Genomic DNA, 13,222 nt, shown 5'->3' on the forward strand with positions numbered 1-13,222 from the left:
TCAGTTTTCCTGATCGCGTCATTGGCGATGGTGAGAACGCTGCCCTTCTTATCTGCATCTATGTTTCTTGGGTTAATCGTAAGAGACTGAAACTTATCTGGATTTGCCAAGAGGAAGTTGTCCCTATACCATAACAGTGCTTGTTGACCCTGAGTCACTAGAGTAGATTCGACTTCTTCATAGGTTTTAATATTATTGATACTATAGCCTGGGACTTAGCGCGTGTTGTGTTGGAACTCGCCATGTGACTAAACTTCGTCGTAAATATAGTTTACACACAGGAATTACATCTGATCTTGACACAGTCAACAAAATCACTCGCAGTAATATCAGAGTAATTATGCCGAGAAAAGCGATATCACTTTCGAAGAGGAAGACCATGTAATCTTGTATCATATCTTTCGGATCAAAATGGCGGGCTTTTCGATCTTCGAAACTCTGCACGTGGAGGTAAATTTTCTATTTGTAGCACCTCTGAACTCAGTACCCTTTTGGATACTTGGCGAAAGGAAGATCAGAATAATCTATCACCCGTTAAAACTCTACAAAGGTTGGTGAAGTGTATTAGAAGTAGTATCTTTTTTTAAATTTGCAAAAAAAAAATTAAAAAAAAAAAGGCGATGATAATAACCCCTGAAAGCTTTCAAGTAGCTGCCTCAATGCAATTGGTTTCATTCGTTAATATGCTTTGAAATTATTATTATGAATTACACAATGATTGACTGGTTTCTCCAGTTCATCTTACATGTCAACAGATACCTTCCACCTAGCGAGGCTCATGGTGGTCTGCCAATGATAAAACTGTTGTTGGGTTAGCATGTCGCTGTCATTACACACCGAAAAAAATGCCTTTTCCTCTCTCAGAACGTATAAAACAGCATGGAAAGGTAGAAAATAAATGGGAAAGACAATGGACGAATGATTTGTGTGCTAGATTCTGGAGGGGAGTTTTTAGTTTCAAGCCTTGGCCGTGATAATTGTGTGATACACACTCAGTGTGTATGACTACTTACTGGAACTGTAAGATCAGTAACATTGTTCATGTTGGGCTCTACAAAAAGTGAACAAACAATTTGGCAAAAAGTAGATTCAAAAGTATTTTACATTTTAAAATCACTCATGCAGGATAGCAGAGCTTGTGGAACGTGAGAATGAGGCATATCATAAACTAGATCCAGATCCTTTTGATGATTGGCATCCAGGTAAAAGTGCAAAGCTACCTTTTCACATTACACACTATTTGTGTTTTATACATTATAGCATCTATTACAAATACACTAGGTAATGTAGTGTTAGGTATTCTCAGATACTAGGAAGGATAGCTACAGACCTAAAGGGGGTAAGTTTCTTTGAAAAAACTGTGATGCTACATCAGTGGTGGAGTTTAACAAGATGATTTGGTTTTATTAACTGAGTTGATAATGTTAATTGGCCACCGTAAAGAGTTTCAAAACATTTCAAGCATTAGCCCTTTGTCAGAGTGTTTGTTGTGTAAACCTCTTCCATTAACAGCAAGCTGATAAGAAACAATATGCAGGTTGAAGAGAACCAAGGCCTGCCAATAATGAAACAGGTCCAAGACACACTCTGCATGAAAAAGAACGATAACACATGACAAACAGCAGTAATTCAAACTTTCATGAATGAGAAGTGTTGTTCTTGCTTCTTATTCAATGTCAGTTCTACTTTTTGTTCCAGGTGGAATCTTCACTAGACTTACTGTGTTAAAGAGGCACAATACTTATCTACTTACTTTTTTTTTTTGGCTCATATGTATGTCCTAAGGGAAAAAAACTCAGTCTGTAATTTTAACAGTGCAGATCTCACACACAGTCAGTAAGAGGTCTTGATTGTATTAAATTATTCAAAATAAAATCAGCTCTTGTTTTCTCCATCATGAACATTTCTGGTAGAGCTGACCCAGACTGTACATTAGGCCATCTTTTGAAGACACTGTTCAGAAATGATGAATTTATGGACAAACTAGTGAACTCCTATATCATGAGCACTGTGGAACAGTTTAATCTGAACTGCACTGCAGCCAGAGTGTTGTTAAATGCCATGCCTGGGCTGGAAAGTGCTGCAGTTTTTCAGGATATGGTAAGTTTAGAAAGGTATTCTTAATCCTTTAACTCCTAAGATCTGATTGTTAATTCTCTGCTCTAGCTGCAACACATTTCCTTGTGAATTAGCTACAAGAATTTGGTGTTAAATCAAGATGATGACTTCTACCTGATAAGTCTGAGTATTCTCATTACCTTTGGCTGGATAATGTATGGATATTATGGAGAGAAGTTATCTGTTAATCACTTCTGGGAGTTAAAGGGTTTAACTTCGTAATCTTAAGATGTGACTTTCTTTCTTCAGCTTGAGTTCTATGTAAAAATCCAGATCAATGTGTCCAGTTTCTGTGGCATGGCACCCCTTGTCCTTTCCAGAAAAAATACTCAGAATTAACTCATACAATTGCTATTTCATCAAATTATAGATAAAAAACATGAATTTCATGTAGTTACATCATGAAAAACAGAAAAGGAAAAGAGATCTTATTTGTTGCTCTCAGTCACTTCACTTTAGTGCAAAAAAACTTTAAAAAAATGCAAACTTTTCAGATCCACTTTCATTGTTCTTTCATTCATAACTACATATTTCTTAAACAGAACAAGAGAGATTTTAAGGTTTAAGCTCACTTAAGAAATAGAGAAAGATGTTTTTTGTCTTGTCACAAGCGTGTGACAAAGAAAAGATTCTGAGTCTCCAGGTTGAATTGAACCTTATACCTTCAGATTCTGGGGTCCAATGCTCTACCACTGAGCCACAACAAATAAGATCTCTTTTCCTTTTCTTTTTTTTCTTTGTCCCACACTTGTGAAATGACAAAAAACATCTTTCCCTACATATTTCCTATCTACCTTTCCTACCTAAATTTGATGTCAATCATGTACATGTAGGAAGCAATGCTTAATCGTTTATGCAAGTGGGCCAGAGAAGCCTCAGAACCCCTGAGATCATATGCTACAGGTATTTATAGCATAGTTTACTGGTCTTACCTTTCACAGTACTTCAGGCTTTGAACATTTTGGTCACCATACCGAAAACAAAAGGAAAAAAAAATTGAATTGACTAAATATCTAGCATCAAGTGCTCTCCTCGGGAAAATTAGATTTACCTAATAATTCCTGTACAGCTTCTGAGTTTCTGAACTTACTCAATTTTGTTTACACCTTTATAAACTGGGTGCAAGTAGAAGGGTGTTTTAGTTTGGTGATCCAAGGTAATTTACATAAGGTTAACCCTTAAGAGTGACTAGCATCTAATTTCTTCTTTCAATATCACCTCTGAATCAAACATTAAGATCGCGGAAATAAAGGAAATGATAAGTAACTGAAGAACCTCTTGATTGTTTAACAAATTCTCCTTGTCAGTGCATTAGGAAATGTATAGAGAACAGTATGGAGAATATGCATACTGATGTTAGGGTGTAAAGAGTTAAGATATACAGGGTGTGAAATTAATTTTTTTTTTCTGATAGCCACTTGGCTCCTAAATTCTTCAAAGTGGTAGCCAAGTGAAAAAAGTTGGTCGCCATTTTCAAAGACAAACAAAACCTTTTTTTAAGCTGTCAGCGTTCTAAATAGAACCTCCAAAATTAAGTTTGGGAAAAGATTTATTAAAGGATTTATCTTTGCAAATTTTTTTAATTACCTATATCTCTTGGTAAGGTTATGATGAAACATTCTAGTCGCCAATTTGGCAACTAATTTCCAGGATTTGGTTGCCAAAGTGAAAAATTTAGTTGCATTGGCGCCTGTATTAGGCGCAATTTCACGCCCTGATATAGATAGTCATGGTTTGATTGAGGATTCTAATATTCCTTTTTGTTCATTTTTTATGTGTATTGCTGCAGTTGCATTTTTAATTTGTTAATAATAATTATTATTTATTAACAGGTCTTTTAGCATTTTCCATGGAGAGCCAGGATATTGCTGCAGTATTCAGAGAAGAAAACTCCACCTTGGTAAGTCAGTATAGCAATAATTTGATTTTAGATATATGAAATTCATATAGTTGCACTGTGGTGAAGAAATAAGTATAAGAGATCCTCGCAGCCAAGAACAGTACTGAACTAGTAGTTGAAATAAGACCTGAAAAAAATGTTCAGGCTAGTATGGGATTTAAACCCATGGCCTCTGCGATAACGGTGCAGCGCTCTACCAACTGCGCTAACAAGCCAACTGGGAGCTGGTCAATATGTTGGATGTAGCAATTTTTAAAAGTGACCACTAAGGTTACAAGAGTAAAGGAAATGATCAGCTATTAAAGAATCTAAATTCTCATTGTCAGCACCTTAAGAAATGCAAGAGAACAGTATGAAGAACATGAGTATTGATGTTAGGGTGCTGAGGGTTTTTTGTTTTTAGCTTTGTGGTTAACAGCATTTGTGTTTCAAACGTGTGAGTGCAAAGTTGGCTTTTCACATCTCAGGAATTGTCTGTTGTCAGTCATTGCATTTTTTGTTTTAAAAACTCTCATAAACTATAAGCTGAGGATTAAATGTTGAATTTCACATGTTTAGGTTCCCTCTATGCTGCGACGGCTGCACATTTTAAAGGACTTGTCAGACCTTACACAGCCCGCTGTGACAGACCTGTCAAACAGGATTATCCTGAAAGCAAAGACAAACAGGAACAAGAGCGAAAACAGTAACAGCGTGAGTAACAAGATAAAGAAAGTGAATCTTGCTGAGCCAGGACCATCATGCACTATGCCACAGAATGGCGAATTATTCGGTTTGTGTAATGGAGAAGTGGAAGAGGTGAATAGCTACAATGGAAAGGGTTAGTTCACTTTTGAGTATTGTAACTCTGATTGTCCCTCTGTCAGTGAGTTCAATCTCCCAGCAACTTCAAGTTGATTTAAGTGTCTTTTCAAACTGAGTGGTAGGACTCGTTTGTAACTTGAAGGCTCAATTATTCTCCTTTGGGTTTTCACTTTGACAGCCAAGGCAGTGCTTTCAATAAGACCCTGGCACCGTTAGGAGCTCCAGCAGGTATTCTGTAGTGAATTGCCAGGTATACTCTGGGAGTTTTCATGCAAACTTATGATGTGAGACCTACAACACCTTGAGATCTTTTAGAGTTCTTTCAGTCTACTTTTGCCTTTATAAATAAGTTTTGATAAATGTTTGATATTTAATCTTATCATATATTTCAGCACAAATTTCCAGCCAAAAAAAAAAGAAAGATTTTGAGTTTCCAACGACAAACTGACTCAAATTTTGGTAAACAATAACCATATGTCGTTTCAGAGGACTTTTTTTGTGAAACACAAGGATGAGGCTTGTCTGTCAGCAAATGGAAGATTTTGATAATAAAATGATCAGTTAAACGATTGTTATCAAGGACTAAAATGTTTAATGATCATCTATGGAAGTTTGACACCAAAAACTTTGTTTGAAGGGGGGGGGGGGGGGGGAGGGGATAAGGGGGAGGAGGAAGTATGCCAAGTAGGTTTGCCCTGCACAAGTTAACTCAGTTTCCTTAAAATTTGTAAATATTTTCCTTTTGTTTCAGGCAAAAGTTGTCTACAAGCAAAACATCCATTGCTAGTTAAAACAAGCAAGGGTTTCCGTTCCACTGGAAATGTAATTTGTGCACCTAAGGGAGGGTACCACATAGTCTCTATGTCCTTTTCCCTCTGCCCCCTGACTCTTGGCATGCAGCAGAGACTAATTCTACAGTATCTGACTCCCTTGGGGGACTATCAGGAGGTATGTGCTGTAATTAGGCACTTGAGCATTTAATGATATATGAAGAACAGAGAGAGTCTCTCCACCGAAGTATGTGAGAAGCTTGTGGGAAAAGGGCTCTGAATCAAGGATAAATTGGAAATGTCACACAACTTGAAAATTTGAGTTTGGACCGTTTTAACTAGTCGTGTGCGAGCAAGAATTATTTTTTGGAGGAAGGGACATACATTGGCCTTGGTCAGAAGATAACACACTCGAATCAAGAATTCTTGATCATCTGATGCGCTTTAACTGAACGTACGTAAGCAAGAAATACTTTTTGGATGAAGGGACATAAATTGGCCTTGGTCAGACGATAATTCACTTGGATCAAGGATTTTTTATCATGAGGCGTTTTAACTAATTGGCGCGAGTAAGAAATATTTGTTGGATGAAGGGACATGCATTGGGCTTGGTCAAAAGTTAATGCACTCAGCTCTGAATGAAGAAGTTCTATTTGAGCCGTAGCAAATTTTATCAGTTTCTATGGCAACTAAAACAGTCGTAGCTTAGCCTGGAGCATTGCTTGGCCATTAATTTATCTTGACACATTTTTCTTTGAACATTTCAATTCAGCTGTTGCCGACAGTGTTTGAATCTAAAGCCCTGGATCTTGTAATGCACTACATTACATTTAAAGGCCAGGTGGACTTGCAACTTGTCCTTGAAGCCCTCAAGGTAGGAAAGAGGCAGTAACGTCATGCTTTGTGTTGTACGTCTAGAATTTCATGCAGTTACGGTTGGTTTTCACCCTCGCCGGTGTACTTACAAAAAGCGTACAGCGATATGAACCTGTGAAAATCAAACCGATAGAATCAGAAGCAAAATACTGATTCCACTTATGTCTCCTTCGCTAATGATATGTGAAAAATAAATTGCTGGAGTTTTCAGCCATCGGTTAGCTCAGCTGTGATTCCGAAAATCGTGTTTTCACTGGATCATAAGCGTTGGAGTTCTTAGCGGAATCAGAAGAAAAGAAATTATTCAGAATATTCCGACTCCGATTTCGTCAAGCTTTTGGCTCCACTTACGACTCCAACTCTCGATTTTCTCTGGGTTGCTGGCACTCCTACAACTAATGAACAATTGGACTCCAATTCTGTCTTTTGTGTAAACGAACCTCTACCACATTCATCTCTCTTGAAAAACACTACTTTAACTCTTCAACTCCCAGATGAAATTTGTAATTCTCCTTACTGTCAACCATAGAATTCTTATAATGTTAGTTCGGATAATTTAGTATTGGATCAGCTAATCCTGCCCGAATTGATAATTTTCTTTATTATCATTACTTATCTGGTTGATATTGTATTGATATTGTAAGGAGAAATTCTGCCTTGGTCACTCGTGAAGTTAAAGGTTTAGGCAATAATGCATTGTACCGACTGGGATCTGACAAAAAAAGCCTCAGAATTTAAAAGCTATTTCCTTTTATTGTCGTTTTAGTATTTGGCATCCCTTCTTTGTCATAAAAAGTTTGCCACAGAATTTGTGACTCATAACGGTGTTCAGCGGTTACTAGAAGTGCCACGCCCATCTGTGGCTGCTACAGGATGTTCTATGTGTCTTTATTATCTCGCTTACAATGAGGACGCCATGGAGAGGGTAAGACATTTTTCCAATTTAAAAAAATGTTTGAAGTTTTCTGATTTGTAGTTGTAAGAAATGCAATATTTAGTGCAAATTTAACTTACCAATGATTTGTGTGTTATGAGCAGACCAGTATTGTCTAAAAGAAAGAGGTAACGAGTATCGTTCCGTTAGACATGAAATAACAATGAATAACACATCTCTGCTTATTTTTCATCAATCTCCCTCCCCCCTCTCCCCCCCTCCCCCCCAAAAAAAAGCTTATTTATGTATAACATATAACCCATAGGTAGAAAAAAGTTAACAGAACTTATTGCTGCATGAAGAGAGATAAAAAAGGAATTAAAGAAAAACTGGTTAAATGGATAAAGAGAATTGCAGACGAGGAGATAGAAAAAGATGAAGATAAGAAACATAGAAATAATCACTCAAAAAAATGTTATCTTACAAAACTACCATTAATTCCACAAAAAAAACTTCGAGTAATTAAATTCTTGGTGCTCTTTTTTCTACATGGACCAGAGGATCATGAAATTAATAAACAGAATATGTCGACGGAGCCTCCTTAACTGTTTCAAGTAACTTGTTTCAAGTATCCCTCCTACCAAACCCTGTGCTGAGTGACCTGGTCAAGTATGCATTGTGGCTTCTAGAATGTTCTCACGACTCTGGCAGGTGTCACGCAACTCTCTTTTTCTCGCTCACGTGTTCATTTCGAGCAGTGCTGGAATTGTTCGACAGTAATGATGGTCTGCGGAAGCTTGTGAACCAGGTAATTAGTCAGTTTTATTTATTAATTACACGACATGGTTTGGACCCTAGAGAAACGTGGATCGTGTAGTTCAATCGCCTGGAGTAGGATGACACCACAAGGTCTATTTGTTCTGTGACCTTTCCGTTCTCGTAGGAGTAGCAATCTCTCTTAATAACACTCATTAGAAAAAATTATGCAATACGTAAAGAAATAAAAGAACGACTAACGTAAATAGTGATAATTTAATTAATAAAATAGTGAAAAACGTTGAAGGCCCATTCTGATTGGCTACTCAAACTCCGAATATCCGTTGCTGTTCACCTCCGAGCAACTCGCGCGGGATTTGCGCACGGAAATATTGCAATCATTGCGGGAATAAATGAGTTAAAATCATCCCTTTTTGCTATATTATCTTACTCTTTAAGTATATACTAAAACAACTATTCACCTTAGTGTCGATGGCTGGCGGTCGATAATCACCTCGCGGCTTCGAGACTCAGTGAATATCCACCAATAGCCAGCCACCTCCACTTCAAAAAAATCACGGTTTGTTACTTTTGAAACGTAGTTTAGAGACATGCCGACCGCTATGAATTAACAAGTATTTTTAGTGCACGCCGTGTTTGCATTTTTCAGACTGCGCAGACTCCTTTAGATTTTTTCAAGCCATTTTACGGTCCTATTCCACTTGCGTTTCCATCTTGAAAACAACGAATATTACTGGCTGCAAACCATTCTAAAAGAATCTTTTTTTGTTTAACCTTGTTGTGGCAGCTAAGTACGCTTTGAATCCTTCGTCCCGACGAGGCAGAACTACTGAGTGATGATGAGGTGTTTGGTAGCCGGCAGACAGCAAAACACACTTGCATGGCTCTACGGAGATATTTTGATGCCCATCTTCACATCAGGGCAGATGCACTGAGGAGATCTATTGCAAGGAACGAGGGTGGAACATCACCAGTTCCAGTTCCAGCGTATAAGGTGAATTTTCGAGCCTACTTTCTGATTCTAGGAGAAAATTTGTATATCTTTAGATGGGCAAATTCAGTATGTTATGTTATGTAAAAGGACTACGCCTGCTCGGCTGTTTTAGTTCAGAGAGGTTGGAAGTTAACTTAAACCTGGCAAAGGTTTTTGGCAGTATTCTGCTTAACATTTAATCCCATCCTTGTAAATTTTCTACTTTATGAACCTCGCCTAACAAACAGTCCAAATCGTCTTAAATATTTACGCAGGAGATACTGTTTTTGTCTGTTTGTCTGTCTGCTTGGTTTTGTTTGTTTGTTTTTTCCGCAGTTTTGTCTTTGGTAGCCTTACGTCATCTCGTTCAACTCATATTGATGAGCAACTGTTCTCTTTCAGGCTGCATCGCTGTCTCACAGCAGTGTAATGGAGAACTGTCAGTTGATGTTAGAGTATGCTCCAACAACACTGCGTTGGGAGCCTGTTGAGGTAATAACTGCAAAATAACGCAAAGGAAAAAAAAGCGTCACATGGTCGTGGTTGATTATTTCGCAGAGGCGTATCTTGGTTTATTATGTGGAGGGCACATAGTAGCACTGAAACTCCTATGTAGAGTGTTATAGTATTTTTCACAGGGATATGATACAATGTCCGGCTTCAAACTCGTAGGTATATAACACCTACTTCCATTGCTTTGTTGTTGTTAGTCGTTATTCTCTTCGGTTTTATTATTATTATTGTTATTATTTTTATTATTATTGTTATTATTATTATTATTATTATTATTATCAATGTTATTATTATTATCATCATTATCATAGTTATTATTACTATTATTATATTCATAAGTTTCCCACTTTACATATACGGTTCGCTCTCAGGAATAGAATGGAGAAGTAATTTCATTCATTTGTGTGTTTGTTCGTTTCTTGTTTTGTTTCGTTTTTGTTTTTATTTTTTCATTTTATTCACCAATGTTCATAAGCATAGACACACCTTGCCAATTTACGTATAACTAGAGTAAACTGTCTTTCGTCTGGCGTCTTTACAGTGTCAGAATGCACACGTTTTCTTATTTTTATTAAGGATTTGTGGCAAACCAGTACGGCCTGAAACGAGGACGAGGCCAAACAAAAGATCTAATTGCTCAGCACGTGCGTTTTAGAACTTTGTACATCTCCGTAGATGCTCTCTGCTAAACAAAAACGTGAAAACACCCAAAGTTGCGTGGTCTGAGAACGGAAACATCGATTGCAAATTAGTAAAACTTACCTTTGGAACTCAACCCTGCTTACATATGTTATGCTGAAGTTGTGGCCCCGTAAGAGACGATAAACACATCCAGCCACTCGCGAAATTCTAACCAAAAGTAAAAATTCATCATTTCACTCGACGTCTTCCTCGACGTTGCCTTTTTGACTGCTCAAGTTGGCTATTATTTAGCATGTTTTCTTTTTATCCTAAAGATGATGAACAGACTTCAAGGCTTCACCCTGCTGCTTCAGTTGATCTCCCTGTCGTCAGACTGGGGAGTGACCAGTAATAGGTAAGTCATTGGTTTTGCTATCATTTCTCCAGAGTTTGCACGAGTCCAGGAAAATCAAGAAAGGTCTGCTTGTAGGACTGTGCTACTGGACTTTGAAATTGTCGGAAATTGTTTCAACTCAAGGAATTGAAGTTGTTGATAATTCAAAATCAAAATTGTAGCAGAACATTAGTTGTAATGATTTTCTACTGCCTTCAAAAAGGTACAAGAAGCTTTTAGTATTGTCGACTTATGATATTACAATTTTTCTCCCTGCATTTTAAATACCATTTTTGAGGCCTGTCTACTGCTCTATGTTAGTATCATTGATGGGTAATTGTTCCATATTTAATGGAAATTAATAGTTATTACTGGCATATTTTGCTCTATTTGTGACCTCTGAATATCTCGACTAACATTTTTGTACATTAAAAGCGTATAAACAGCTTGTTAATCCTCTCCATTCCTGTTTCTTTGCTCCATTCAAGAGCGGACGCCATCCGATTAGCAGCCGACGTGACCCGCCTTGCTTTAGAGATGCTGTTTGTGTTGACAGTCGGTCCTAAGGCTCAGATGGCGCTGTGTGAAGAAGTGCAACTTCCGTCAGGAGAACAACAGAAAGGAATGAGGTATGATCTACGGGAAGATAATTAATTTAGACGTGAAAAATTCCCATCAAAAGTCCTTCGTGATCATGAAAATAAATGACCCGTGGAAACATTCGGTAGCAAGAGGCCAGAAGGCTTATACTCTCTATTCAGTCATATTAAGAAATCTTTTTTTCCAGGCTTCTGCTGCGTTGCGCTGAAGGGAGTTTACTCAATGACTCTGAGGTACAGAAAGCCACTCTCCACGTCATTTGTAACTGTGTGTGCGGTCCTCGAGTCAGGGTAAGTGGTTAGTGCGCGTTTCGATTTAGTTCCCACCCCTCTCGCATGGGTTTCTCAAAGTGTTTTCGCGACAGAAAAAAAACAACAACAACAAAAAGGAACAAGAAAAAACAAATAAGAAACAGAGTTGCACGCGTAGTTTGTTGTTAGAGCAGGCGAAAATTCTTCATTTTGTAACTGACTTGGTAATGACAAAGTCGCTTAAAGTTGAGTCAATATCGGAGTCAACACGATAAGGTTTGCTTACCTCTACACGGTTCCTCAACCCCCTCCCTCCCCTCCCTCAACGCTGCTCCCCTCCCAGTCTTAGGCTGATTAAAGTTCATTAAAGAATTGCTACTCAAACGTTAGGAATATTTGTTGAATTTAAAAGTACTTAGTGTTTAAGGTGTTAAGCTACCAGGCCGAGTGCGTTGTTCCTTTTTTCCATTTTTCCGTTTTTCCATTTTTCCGTTTAACTACTATACAGGCCTGATTTTTTTCAGTGTTTTTTTCAACTGCTTAAGTAGTGTTTGGCGTCACCGCGATGATTACTTTTGTCTTCATTGTTTGCAGATTAGCGGAGCTGTTGCAAAATTTCAGTCGAAATCCAAGCCGGCTTTCAAAAGCAGCGACGACATCTTATCCAAGATGTGGGGATGTGTCAGGGCCAGTAATGGCATCAAGGTTCTGCTCTCCTTACTGATGGTGAAAACGCCATTGGTTGATGCAGATTGTATTCGTACTCTGGCTTGTAAAGCGTTATGTGGTTTATCGAGGAGCGACAAGATTATGCAAGTCATTGGAAAACTACAGCTGTTTAACAGCGGCCAGTTACAAAGTGAGTATTGCACTGCGCAGTGCTTTCTTCACACTTGTCCAACCATGTATATTATACAACTGGGCGTGCCCGTAGGCAAGATGAAGCGAGTCCTGTGTTCTGATAGATACCTGAGCTCTTATCCGCTTGGGATATCACGTTTTTATCTCGCGCAAGATAAAAGGTTGCTTTGCGAAGACTTGCAAAGTTTGTAATGTTTAGCCAACGTCGGCAAAGAAGTCGTAAAAAGCGATAGAGGACAGTCAAAACACTTTTTCAAATGTAAAACGAGCACTCACCATCACAGATGGCTTTCTTTTCCAGTGCTTAAAAGAAAACAAGTCATTCTTGATTCTTATATAAGCAGAATAATTTTGCTATGTAGTAATTCCTTCATTGAACAACTTAATCAGTCAAGAGCTTTTGTCTAGTTCAAGACTCTTCGTCTCAGTTCACAAAAGCGCCAAAAAGAGCTCGCCAAATATCGAGCTATCTTGACGTATTTACAGCCATGTTGACCTTCTAAAACATCATTTCATTTCTTTCGTTTACGTTGACTCAATGTCGTTTGTCTTGAATTTGTTGACAGTTTTGATGCGAGAGCCAATCATTGAGGATAATGCTTCTGACCACGCCCTTTTCTGCAAATATGCTGCCGAGCTACTTGAAAGAGTCACTGGTAAATCCCTGGCTACGTCCTCTGCAGTCCCGTCCCTGTCTAGAATAAACAAGGTATGAACTTGAAATTGACACAAGCTGTCGTCTCACACAGGGGAGGGCGGAGACCTTCAACAGCGTCTTTACTCGACAGTTTACTGCTTATTAACTTTTGTTTGAACGGCAACGTATGGAAAAGTCTAATTTCGATTATTAAAGTTTTGCTTAAATAATGAACAATCGATGATTTTATTTG

At 38.1% G+C, this 13,222-nt stretch overlaps 1 pseudogene across 1 annotated transcript in view; it reads left to right on the forward strand.

The window, feature by feature from the left end:
* Positions 1 to 1,914: 1,914 nt before the first annotated feature.
* The window catches only part of LOC149046258 (DDB1- and CUL4-associated factor 1-like), a 27,174-nt pseudogene continuing 15,866 nt past the window's right edge, over positions 1,915 to 13,222 (forward strand). Inside the window, exons 1-15 of the transcript XR_016186507.1 lie at positions 1,915 to 2,100; positions 2,952 to 3,021; positions 3,951 to 4,018; positions 4,577 to 4,838; positions 5,574 to 5,770; positions 6,365 to 6,466; positions 7,235 to 7,421; positions 7,972 to 8,150; positions 8,907 to 9,113; positions 9,495 to 9,584; positions 10,562 to 10,641; positions 11,109 to 11,249; positions 11,408 to 11,510; positions 12,066 to 12,330; positions 12,899 to 13,041. The product of XR_016186507.1 is annotated as a DDB1- and CUL4-associated factor 1-like (transcript). The remainder of the gene's footprint in view (positions 2,101 to 2,951; positions 3,022 to 3,950; positions 4,019 to 4,576; positions 4,839 to 5,573; positions 5,771 to 6,364; positions 6,467 to 7,234; positions 7,422 to 7,971; positions 8,151 to 8,906; positions 9,114 to 9,494; positions 9,585 to 10,561; positions 10,642 to 11,108; positions 11,250 to 11,407; positions 11,511 to 12,065; positions 12,331 to 12,898; positions 13,042 to 13,222) is intronic.

This window comes from Pocillopora damicornis, chromosome 5 (assembly GCF_964200805.1).
Source record: "Pocillopora damicornis chromosome 5, jaPocDami1.2, whole genome shotgun sequence".
Classification (NCBI taxonomy): Eukaryota; Metazoa; Cnidaria; class Anthozoa; order Scleractinia; family Pocilloporidae; genus Pocillopora; species Pocillopora damicornis.